At 36.4% G+C, this 12,989-nt stretch overlaps 1 protein-coding gene and 1 long non-coding RNA gene across 10 annotated transcripts in view; one reads left to right on the top strand and one right to left on the bottom strand.

Annotated features, from left to right (window-relative positions):
• The window catches only part of DCC (DCC netrin 1 receptor), a 1,135,716-nt gene that overhangs the window by 614,164 nt on the left and 508,563 nt on the right, over positions 1 to 12,989 (top strand). The gene's annotated exons all lie outside the window — the stretch shown is intronic.
• The window catches only part of LOC309847831, a 44,152-nt gene continuing 31,288 nt past the window's right edge, over positions 126 to 12,989 (bottom strand). For 6 of the 7 annotated variants that reach the window (XR_014302653.1, XR_014302654.1, XR_014302655.1 and 3 more), the window contains 3 exons: positions 12,252 to 12,515; positions 11,794 to 11,906; positions 10,900 to 11,647 (listed from right to left, as the gene is read on the bottom strand). This is a non-coding gene — a long non-coding RNA (uncharacterized lncRNA). Of the gene's footprint in view, positions 1,089 to 10,899; positions 11,648 to 11,793; positions 11,907 to 12,251; positions 12,516 to 12,989 lie in introns of those variants that run through there. The other variant, XR_014302652.1, reaches the window with a different exon arrangement.

Genomic DNA, 12,989 nt, shown 5'->3' with positions numbered 1-12,989 from the left:
AGTTAATGTCTGACTTTGATTATCTTTGACACTACCCAAAAGTATTTTTCTTATCCTATTTATCCCCATGTCAGATGGAAGCTCTTTGGGCAGAGGAATAGGGAGATTGCATTGTTAGGGGAACATACTTTATTACTGCATAGCCATGGGTCACAGCATGAAAATCACAAAATGCATATACCATACAACACCATTCAACAACCTCAGTATTTTACAAGTGTACTTTAAGAAATTTTATTGGATATAATAATTGTTTTCCATAATTATATTTTAGTCACATCATTGTTTAAAAGAATGACTTTAACAATACTTGCCATAAATTGCATGTTTTGAGGAAAAGTTTCATAAATCTTTATGGGATTTACATTTTGGTTTAGATAAACTGCTTTTGAAGTAGAATGACAATTGCTTAGATGAATCTTTTGGATATATTTATCAATACATCTTAACTTCATGTTCATTAAATATTTTTGAAAAATTGTATGTGAGCAGTTATTCTTAATGGATAGTTTATTTCAAATCCCAGAAATCTTTAATTCTACATCTTCCGTTATTTTCCTTGATACCATCATGTTGTTCCATGGAGACAATAATGCAGACACTAATGATTGCTAAGAAAATCACATATAAATTGATTAAATACTCTCACAGTCAAAACAGAATCTTGACAATTATTTCATGTTTTGAAGAGGTAAGTCCTTTCTCACCATCCCCTGCCATGTTCTCTACTTTATTTTCCCTTCAAATACAATCACCTTTTTCTTGCTCTGACTCTCTGAAGTTAGAAATGCGCGCGCGCACACACATACACACACACACACACACAAACTCTCTCTCTCTCTCTCTTTCTCTCTCTCTTCTTTCTCCTTATCTCTCTGTGTCCCTCCCCATTCTTCTGAAATCACATTTGGCTCATGATGTTCCAAGCTGTGCACATTTCAGTAGACAACAATTTTTGATGAAGACACACAGTATACAGCTGAGGACAAGGCTGTCACTTTATTCACGTATACCGGCTTCTCAGGCTCTTCAGAAGATGAGCCAAGTCTCATCTTTACACTTTTGTATCTCAGAGTTCACAGTAGCAGCTGGTTAAAAACAAAAGCAAAAGGCCAAACCAAAAGAAAAGCATCAGGAAAATATATTGTGTGTTGAATTAAAACAAATATACAGTGTGTTCCTTGAGTAACTAAGGAAGGCACAGACCAAATGTGTACTTGAAAAGGTAGTTCGAGAATGCTAGACCTGATGACTCACCTTGATACTCACCTTGATATTCAGCCATCTCTGACAGCTCTCAGCAGGGCTCTGTCCCTTTCCCATCCTAATTAGATTTTTGTCTTTTAACACTGATGTGGACTGCTTTTCATAATTAAAATGCAACACAAAGTTGGATAGAAAATTTAATCCAGAATTTATCCAAAGAAGACTTATTCAACATTAAAAAAAAAAAAAAGTCTCCAAAGGCTAAACTATGTTTTTTTAAAATTATTATTATCTAAACAAACTGTAATACACACATAAAATCCTATATCTTTGTTCAGAAACTCACCTTTTCCAATTACAATAGGAGAGGCTTGACTTATTAGCAGTTAGGCTGAGAATTTATAGAATTGTTTTAATTAAATGTAAACTTAAATTGAGCCATTTTTTCTGCCATGAACATTAATTTGAATTTCAGATGCACATTTTGAAGCATGGTATTCAAATAAGGAAAGAAAGTGTATCACATTTTTTTCTATACATCAGAACAAATTGTGTATACAATATGTTTTAAAAACAAATTTTATGAAGGCCATGAAGAAAATGGAGTTTATACTCAACATCACACAGCCAGATTTTATGTCCAAACTAGTATTGGAATTCTTTGTTCTTAGTAGGCTCATTTGTGTCTCTTTATGATTTTTTGTTGTTTTTGTTTTTTGTTTGTTTTGTTTTTCCTTGAACTCTTTCTCCTGTCCATCACCTGGCTTCATCACCAGCACCAAGACCCAGCTCAGACATCTCCTCCTCAGGATAACTAACACGGCTGCTACCTAGTCTCTCTGTTCAACTCTTCTCTGCCAAGAGCAATGTATTTATTATCATATTAGGTCATGTAAGGGTCTGACTATTTTACCAGACTTGCACTGTCCATTGCAGTAGCCATAACCATATGCAGCAACTTAAATAAAATTATATAAAATTTTTATGACCCTATCACTTCTCACATTTTCAGTGGCTCCATGAGGCTATTGGTAGCCGTATGGACCGGTGCAAATATAGAATATTTCTATTATTGCAGAAAGTTCTATTGGCCAGAATGGCACTAGACCAAACTCCTTAAAAGAGATTTTCTCTCCCGGATTTCTGGTCCCTTATCATTTGGGGTGGTATTGGCACATGGAAGATAGCCAGTAGCAAACTACTGAACACAACTGAACTGAGAAATGGTGGGTGTGCTAATGTGAAAAGTAGAATTAGATTGAGTCTGTGTGCTCAAGAGTTGAGAATAAAATTTCTAATGCATAGAGGAATCATGGAGGCAGATTTGAGTTCAGATTGAAAAGCAGCTTTCTCTCAATCAACCTATTGGAAAATGAAATAAGTTTCCATGTTAGGTATTTAGCTCAGGCCCCAAAGTCATTCCATTAAAACCAGTGCTTATCTTTTAGGACTCCAGTATAACAGATCCTTAGTTTGTGGGGTGAGAATTGTCACCAGAAGAGAATAATTGAGTTTCAGTCATTCTCATGAACATTTTGAGAAAGTTTTGTGAAACTCTTCATAAACTTTGACTTCCTGTCACATTGCCGTCTCTATCAGCAGTGATCCCTGATTTAGAGTATCTCAGATGAATACATTCTCTTCTTAGGATAGTGTTTACTAAACTACTGTAGCTCTAAAATTTTCCTAGTTTTCCTTGTTTCAAGAAAGCCCAAATTAGGAATTAAATGTTTGTCATACACACTAACAGCAGTAAGCAAAGAATGATTGAGAAAACAGTATCATGTCAGATTCCTGCATCATTGACTAAAAGAGGATAGGGGACAAATGTGAAATTTCCAGATTTTTAAACTCGGCTGCATTGGGGGGTTTTTCCCATAGGGGGTGCACAATAGCCATCAAGTGTGAAGAGACTGAATGTAACTTGCCTTAGTTTTCAAGCCCATGATGTGCTGGGTGGAAACCCTACAGTATATTAACTGATCCATTTTAAAAACTAGTCTCTTTTTTGGAGCAACGACAATAATTTTTGTATGTTTATCTCTGGCTTCAAAAATAACATGGCTCTAACTATAAAATATGCTTAAAATAGGAAAAATTAGCTGAGAAACAGTGGATGTTTTGTAGGTTTAAACTGTTTGTGTCACTGAAGGCATCAAGCAAAATGTACTTTTTTATGCACGAGGTTAGGTGATCTGGGGAGTAAGAACATTTCACTTCATTGTTAGGGCTACTCTGTTAATAGAACATACCCAGATTGGCATTGGACAAAAGGTTTCAAAGAGGAAGAAAGTGAACTTGAGCTTTACAAAGAATCCTAGCTTTAAATCGGGCAAAGTTCTAGGCTCTTCTTTGCTACAATGGATAATCTGGGGCATTTTTTTTTCTTCTTTCAGTAAGTCAGTTTCCTTCTCTATTATATGGGAATACAAATCTGCTCCCTTTCAAAACAATGAAATGATGACATTGACCTAAAAAATTCTTTTAGGTAAGAAGACCTCAAATATAGGAGCAATCATTATCATCCATAATTTATTAAACTATTAACTTAAACATCTGTTAAGGTTTAAATCGTGTCATCCAAAAAAGGACATGTGGAAGCCTAGTGCTCAGTACCCCTGAATGTGACCTTGTTTGGAAATAGGGTTGTTGCAGATGTCCTTAGTGAAATGAGGTCATACTGCAGTATGAGAAGCTCCTCAACCAGCCTAACTTGTTTGCAGTTAAGAGGACACACAGAGATACAGGGAGAATTCCACCGATGCCAGAGACAGAGACTGACTGGAGTGATGAAGCCATAAGCCAGGAATGCTTAGGACCGATGGCCACCAATAGGAGCTAGTGAGAGGCAAGGAAGGATTCGTGTCTCTGCCAACACCTCAATTTAAGACTTCTTGCCTTCAGAACTGTGAGAAGTGCATTCTGTTGTCTGGGGCCACCAGTTTGTGGTCTTTTGTGAAATAAGAAACTCATTCCACACCCGAATGGATTAGCCAGTCAGTTTCTTATTTCTAAGTTAGATACTTAATAACTAATTGGATGGAAATAACTTGTGTAAGATTGTGCGCCCGTGTCCTTTGATGAGGTTTCCCTGTCCCCCTTTTTCCTCTAACGGTCCTGTCAGCCATTTCCTCATCGCTTGCATGCTCATCCACTCACGGCTGTGGGAACGGGAAGGGGACAGGCACCAACTCCTTGAAAATATAAGCAAAATTTGGTAAATATTTGTGGAGGTTCAATTTTCTGAAGCTGGAATTCTATAGTTTCTATTAGATACTCCAAGGAGAGTCTAAGAACTAGGAACCATCCTCTCTCTTAACACTGCAGATCTAAAGCACTAATCTTGTTGGGAAAAATCTGCCTGAATTCATTTTAACACCTAGAATCCACAAGACCAAGAGCTCAGGGACAGGAACTCAGTCAGAACCAGCAATGTGTTACAGCCATCTGATAGCAGTTTGTGAGAGCCAATTGGTAAATTTTCAGGATTTTGGCAAGCTGATAGCTAAGCGCAGCCATTATTAAAATTAAATTATATAAACCTACATTTAAATGCATTATATAAAAATCAATGTAAAAACTACTTATAACTCACAACATTCTAATTATTTTCACTATATTGTGCTAGGATCTATGTTCTTGAGGTTATTTGAATCTCTATGATAGACATACTATATAAGATATGTTTCTATGCATCTCTTCCCAGCCCCAGGTGTCATTAAGTTGGTAACTTGAAATCAATCATAGTAGGACTTTTGATCACCACGGAAATTGGCAAATGCTACTAGTGGGGGCTTTCACATTTCTAACCCAAAACCAAGATAGTTGATAATATTTACCAGCTTACCTCTGGTTCAGACTTGCCTGCTTGTCTAGGCTTCTCATATCCCTGGGGTTTTTAATGACTTTAGGTATTATATAAGGAATCTCGATTCAACTATAAGGAAGGGACCTTGGAAAAGGTTAAATAGGGCTATTTTACTTTTAATAAGAGAGCTCAAAAAGATTTGACAACAGTACTTTTGGTATAGAGCTGACCTTTTTGAATATAAAGTATTTGTCAGTTTTCCAATTACAAATTTTTCTGGGAACTAGATGCTACCATCTTTCTTATGCCTTATCACGACCAAGTGTTCTCCTAAGAGATAAGAGTAAAAATGTTTACAACCTTCTGAAGACTTTTTCCCTTCTTGATCCCAGATTTTGCATGATTGAGTGGCAATTTATAAAAACAATGAGTCACACTTTGTCTTTGAAATACGACCCTTTTCTCTTGGGTCACCTTTCTAAAAAGTTTTGATACTATCTGTAACCTACAGGAGACTGTTTCTTGATTCATTATGTTACACTGATAAATTTCTCTAGGTTTTTGAAATAAACCATGCACTTGTTTTTGTTATTTTTTAAGTGTCTTTTTCTCCTCTTAAATGAGAGTTCTGAGGTGGGATATACTATAACTCACCCTTAATTTTATTTGAGTGAGATCTTGGCGGAAGTCCTTCTTTAAGTTTAATATTTGGAACTTTTTCCTGGGATTGTCAATGAGTGTGACCACATGATGAAAACTCACTCTGGTCACCTAGTGCAGATTTTCAATTTTTTGTTTTTCCTGTAATTTCATTAACCTGTATTGCCCAACCACTGTGTATCACAATCTGATAAAATTATCAGAGTCATAAAAAATATATATTGGTAGCTTTTATCCCATGAGAAGCAGTTTTTAAAAATACATTTCTTTTATTTTCATGGTGTTATAACCCAAATAGAAAAGCAGATGAGCAGATTTTCCAAGACGTGGTTATTTTATTGTTAACACCTGCTGTCTGGATTTGGCAGGACTCTCCATGACACAGCTAACATTGCTCCTCTAGCCATGTGTAAATATCCTTTAGTTTCCCAATGCATGCACATCTTGACACTATTCTTGTGCTCAAGCCCTTCTGTGTTACACACTACAACAGAGCATTCACAGGCAACACGAATGAATGCTTCTTCTGCATAATAGACAAGCTGAAATGGCATTGCCTTCTCTGGGGGGAAAAGAAGTCATTTCATCATCATGATGAAATATTATATTTTAAAACAAAATATTTTAGCTACAAGTTCAGTGGACACAGCTAAGAATTATGGATCTCCTCTTTGGATAATCCAACTTGCCTCCTTTTGTAGTCAGGATGGCAGCACTGTACTGTTTTTCTTATTGTGGGCAAAGAGGCCAGGGATATTAGAGATGAGTAAGTAATTCGCAATAGACCAATGATTATTTTTGGCTTTTGGTGAGATTCAAGATCAACTCATTTCTAATTAAACACTGCACGTCTGCTCATTATTCCTTTAATTACATCCTTTTTCTATTGTTTTTCTCAGAACTTTGACAATAAGCACACGAGAGATGGTTTAAAAGCATTTGTTTCTGGAGTGGTGTTAGCCTTGAAAAGACAAATGGGAGAGTTCGGGAGGGCAGAAGGATGGATGTGCACCTGATATATTCACAGGCAAGTCTGAATGGTTCTCCAGTGAAGAGCTGTTTTAGCACAGGGTTCTTTATAAAACATAGGAATGGAAGTGGTCAACTTGCCTATGTTTTAATTTCTTTGTCTGGTACCTACATCTGGGGGGCTGCCTATCAAGGCCTCTCAGCAGGGAAAGGAAACTCTGTCCTTAGGATACCTCTCGTGTTTTACAGAAGCCAAGGGTACATAGCTTTAGGAAAAATAAAATTGGCCTCTGCTGGAAACAACTGGATTGTGACTAGACTTAGGTTAAGTATGAGGAATGCTGTCAAGGGTACAGGTATGAGAGGTGACTTGGCAGGCTTCCCACTGAGTCTTCTTCTCTTGTTTCCTCAGCAGTTTGGTTTCTTGATGCTCAGACCTTAGATAACTAATTAAAGTGCTGAAGAAGTCATTATTCTTTAATTAAATAATGGATTATTGAAGACAAAACATTCAATACATGATTGAACCTGCTGTTAAACTGAGAGATCCCTTCCTTTTAGATCTGTAATAACATTGATCCCAATAATACACCCCCAGGGGCAGGAGTAAAACTCATGTGGCTCTGAAGGGAGAAGGGTTTGGATGGAACTCCCTAGATCCAGTAAAATAGTTCAAATGCTACCTACTTCTCTTGTGACATGCATACTCTCTTTCTGATCTCTTGGTGTTGTGCATAGGCTCTCGGTGTTATTAGTCAGGAAGGGTGTAAAGCCCTAGGAGATGGCAAGCAAGTTTCTTCATTTTCTCAGGAAGAGATAGAGTGGCCATTACTAAGGCTTTCTGTCTCCATCTCTGTGCCTACTGTAGACACTGAACTTCAGGCTCCAATTAATGGTGATGGTCCAAGGCAGGAAAGAGGTGCATTATTCTTTTGTGAATGGTTTTAAAAAGCTATAAGAGAATCACAAAAGTCATCTGTAAGAAAACACACACACACACACACACACACACCTCTGATATTCACCTCCTGTTAGGCATTCACGAGTTATTAGTGTTCATATTAAATCCACTCAGTGTTTGGCTTCACGCCTATGTTTATATCACTCAAAACTCTAAAATTATATCTATCTCAGACTTAATTTGTGTGTATAAACACGATAATACATGTATTTTGTACAACTGATATGCATATTTATATACTTACACACATTTTATTTGAAAAAATTATATATATGTATATATATAGAAAGAGACATTTTCCTTTCTCTTTTCTTTCTTCCTTCCTTTCTCTCTTATTCCCCATCCTGCTTCCTTTTCTTCTTCTGTTCCTGTCTCCCATTTTTCCTTTTTTCTACACATACCAAAATGATGTATAAAGTATTACTGATTTATGTCTAAATACCAGAAATGCAGACTGTTGATGATTACACAATAAAATGTAATTCTAATGGGATTTGAAGAACAAACTCTTGGCAACATAGCAGATTATAGTGACTAAGACTGAGTCCTGAATCAAGGTTTGGCACAGTTATTTCCTGTGACTTGGAAATGTCACTTAATCTCATCAAGACTCAGTTCCTACATAAATGAAATGAGACTGCTCCTCCATTGTGTTGTATTTTGACATATACTGTTTAAAAATGTCTGATTCATCTTAAGTGCTACTTTAGTTTTTAAATTTTTTATAAGATTTTCTTTATTATTTGTCAGAGAGAGACCATAAGCAGGGAGAACAGCAGGCAGAAGGAGAAGGAGACTCCCTGCTGAGCAAGGAGCCCAATGTAGAACTCCATCCCAGAACCCTGCAATCACAACCTGAATGGAAGGTAGACACTTAGCCGACTAAGCCACACGGGCATCCCTTAAATGCTGTTTTAAAGGGTCTGTCCTGTGTTTTAGGAAATGGTGACACCTCTGAAAATACATGTATGATATGTTTGTCCCAAAGTACTTTTTATATGGAGCTTTTATTAGATTTTCAAAGGATTTTTCACAAATTGGTTAGGATTAAAAGATAATTCATTTTTCAGTTAGGAGATGTGTCTGTTAATCTCTTAAATTCACCAGTGTATGTGTGTGTTCCCAAAATTGGTTTGGGTCATTGATGAGGTAGCTAGAAATTATTTTTTCAGCTTGTCACATCTATTTAAACCACTTTATTGGGTGGCAAAATCATTTTTCAAATATATATTTCTTTTGTGATTATGTAAGATTTCAAAAGTGCGAGAGAGTTTAGACATTTTATGGTAGATCCCAATGTATTCTCCAGTCAACCACGTCCTAATTTAGAAATTTTTTATGTGAAGTGACCTGTATTGCATATGTTTGGCATCTCAAATTGTTCCTCAAGGTCTGTTTAATGTTTTCCTTCCATTAAGAGCAGTTCCCTGTACTATGTGTGGATGATCTGATTGTTCCTCTTTGTAGCAAATTAGGGAGAAAGGCACATTAGAGAGGTTCCTATTTCATAGAATGTCCACTGACAAATAATTGATCATACCAATTATTTGATTATATAATATATATATTATATATAATATATATAATCAATAATTAATTGATTGTACCAATTATTGATTATACCAATTGATAATTCAATTAAATGGGTAATTATTTTAATTGAAGAATGTTATTCTATTGACACTGGAATGTTTTTTTAGGAATGAGACATCACTCCCTTCTCAACTTCTAACTTTAATTATACTATAAGTAAGTTACTCAGTTGTCTTCAAGTTTTCCTACATGGATACCCCTTTGGTTGAGCTTATACTTATGAGTGACAAAGGCTGTATTCAGAAGCTTACTACTCATAAAGAACTTTTACCCTTGTGTATTATAGTTGTTTTTTGGTCAGCCACCCCAATCACCATTTGGGTCTGATGGTTATTAATAAGCATGTAACACTTCATATCTTTGCTTTGCTTTCCATGTTCTGCCCTCACTAATGAAGGATCTTCATGTTGGAACTTATAAATAAATCAGTGGAATTCTAATGGCATCTTCCTCTCCTAGTGGCAGTCCATTATACTGGATGGTCAATGATGAAATCAGGGAAGATCACTCCATAATGCTCATCTCTGGTTATAGATTTGGCATTTTCTCAGCTCACATATATATGCCTTTAGTCATTATGTAAAAATAATAGTCATAGAATTTTTAATGACCACTGTCTTTGTGTTCTTATGTGGACTTTCAAAATACTTTTGCTGATATAAGGAACAATGAAAATCCAAACTATCTGGGTATCCCATGATAAACAAGTAGAGTTGTCTTCTCAACTTTCCACAATTAGATTTATAAATGGTATAAACCAGATTTAAAGTGTCCAGGCAGGTGTCTTCTATGTAGGTTTATTAATTAGGGAGTAACTTTTTTTAGGCATGGCAACGCTTATCTCAAATCTATCCCTGTCTTCTGGGGTGGTGATGCTAACAATAAAGCAAGGGCATGCAATTAACCAGTGAAAATGCTATCTGGAAAAATAAAAAGTGATGGCATAAATGGAAGGACCACAAAATAAGAATGACTTTGAGTTTGTGTGTGTGTGTGTGTGTGTGTAATTTATATAATTTTTATTTTTTCCAGCTTTGTTGATATATAATTTGCATATAACATTATAGAAGTTCAAGGTGAACCATGTAATAATTTGATATGTGTGTGTGTATATATATATGCATATATATATATATATATATATAGTAAATGATTATCATAATAAGTTTGGTTAACACATCCATCACTAGACAGTTACAATCTTTATTATTATTACTTCTTATGGTGAGAACATTTAAGATCTAGTCTCTTAGCAACTTTCAAATATACAGTACAGTATTATTAACTATAGTCATTATGTAGTACATTATATCCTCAGTGCTTATACATCTTGAAATTTAAATTTTGTACCATTTGTCCACCTTCACCCATTTTCTCTGTCCTTTCTCCCCCCATCTAATCCCTGGCAACTACCAGTCTGGTTTTGTTGTTGTTGTTTTAGAATCTACACTTACGTGAAAGCATACAGTGTATGTCTCTCTCTGTCTGGCATATTTCACTTAGCATAATGTTCTCAAGGTTCACTCATGTTACTACAGATATCAGGGTTTCCTTCTCTTTATGGCTGAATATTTTATTACACACACATGCACACAAGCTACATTTTTTAAATCCATTCATCCACTGATGAATACTTAGGTTGTTGCCATGTCTTGGCTGTTGTAAATAATGTTACAATAAACATGCAGTACAGATATCACTTCAATATTGTGATTTTATTTCCTTTGCACATATTTCCAGAAGTAGATAGTATGGCAGTTCTGTTTTTAGCTTTTTGAGGAACCTCCATATTGTTTCCAGTAATGGCTGCACCAGCTTGCATTCCCATCAACAGTGCACAAGGATTCCCTTTTTACCATATCCACACCAGCATTTGTTATCTCTTGTCATTCTGATAGTAGCCATTCTAACAGATACGAGGTGATACCTCACTGTGGTTTTGACTTGTGTTTTGCTATGGTTCATGATGTTGAACTCTTTTTCATATACCTTCTGGCCATTTGAATATCTTCTTTGTAAAAATGCCTATTTAGGTTCTTTGTCTATTTCTTAATTGGGTCATTTATGATTATTATCATTATTTTTGGTGTTGAGTAGGGCTTTGGAGTAACGTATGATCTGGTAAGGACATAGCCTATGTCAGATTGTAGAATGGACTCCAGAGCCAATAAAGTTCATTGGCTGGGGACTCCAATTAGAACTGCTGACTGAACTTCCTGACCATGTGGGGCCATTGGCTCAGCTCTGCAGATGGCATGCCCACTAGCTGGGATCTCACATCGGGTAATCCTAAAAGCAAGAATATGGTCTGCCAAGATCCGAATGCTGAGTTCTGTAAGCCCAGCCCCTTTCTCCATCTGTACTTGATACCTTGTGGTTGAGTCCTCCAGATTCCTCCAGTGATTTCTGTGAGGTGAGGTGAGCCCCAACTGAGCTTCCCAGAAAGCAGCCTGCAACGACAGGGGAACTAGGCATCCACCTTGAGCTTCCCCCACACACGCACTGGAAAAACCATAGACCCAGGGTGCCCTTTCTGTGTGTACTGTGCTGGCCTAAGGAAGGAGCAGTGTGGTCAGAATATAGTCTCCCCTCTTACCTTCCTAATGTGGTCTTTATTCTCTATTGTCCAAGGAGTGCTTTAGCTTTGCCACAGGTTTCTGGGATTGTCACAATGGTGTCTTGTCCATGGGTAGATAGTAGTTTGTCTCACTGTGAAGGAAAATAAAATGGAAAATGACCTATGTTGCTATCTGAATGATGTCATGGAAATCCATTATTATTATAAAAATATTTTACAGGAAAACATAAACTTAGAGGTAAATATTTATATCTACCTCCAACATAGAGATGTGGAATCCAAGAATCCCAAACGAACATAAAACTGTATGCTGATACTAATATTAGTTTGATAAAGTGAAACTGTGCCATGGTCATTTTGGTACATTGTTCATTTTGGCCTGTATAGAGGTTGGTCATTCATAAAAGCCAGGCAGGAGGCAGACATATGTCAAACCATCATGTAAGCACAACTGTTTGAATTAGTTTCATTATTACCTGTAAGCTGCTCTGACCTTGTCAGTTCTGGAGAACAGAGCTCTTAAGTCTTGAGTCCTGTCAATAAATATCTGGCAGCTGATCCACTTCCAACAGGGCATGACAAGGTCATGATGTTTTGCAATCTCCTCTTCCTACAAACAGTAACGTCCTTGGATTCCAAAGAGATTGCTTTACAGCATGTGATGTTACCATCAGAATGGTGAATTCAACTGGAACTTATTAATCACCATAGGCTGATTTGAAGCAGATGATAGACCAGTTCTGTGGGAATGCCAAGGCAATTTAAAAACAACAACAAAACAAAAACAAAAACAAATCTCTAACTGAAGTGAAGTGACTGATTAAGTTGTTTGTATGGACTCCAAGCTTCATACTTAGAACAAAATTAGCTGCATCTGGCATTATGGAAGTTAACAATCTAGCCTCAGTTGAAAAATTCACTGAGGTTGAATTATAATGGCTATGATAATTTAGAGAGATGTGGTTACTTGTAGAGAAACCCAAGTTGACAATGATAAATTTCATAATAAATTTATGGAAAGTTTGGATGTGGGTGTTAGTCAATTAAATGAGCAATCAGAATCCAAATAAAATTACTTTCCTTTGAACTACCAACTCCATGGAGAGCCCCATTACTTGGCAAAAACAGACAACTTATAGAAGAAATCCATCAAAATATATTGTCTGGAACTAAACAAGGGCTGAGGTAGCAACTGTGTTAGATGGAAAAGAAAC

This window comes from Mustela nivalis (assembly GCF_964662115.1).
Source record: "Mustela nivalis genome assembly, chromosome: 14".
Classification (NCBI taxonomy): domain Eukaryota; kingdom Metazoa; phylum Chordata; class Mammalia; order Carnivora; family Mustelidae; genus Mustela; species Mustela nivalis.
This window is presented reverse-complemented; position numbering and strand designations above follow the sequence as displayed.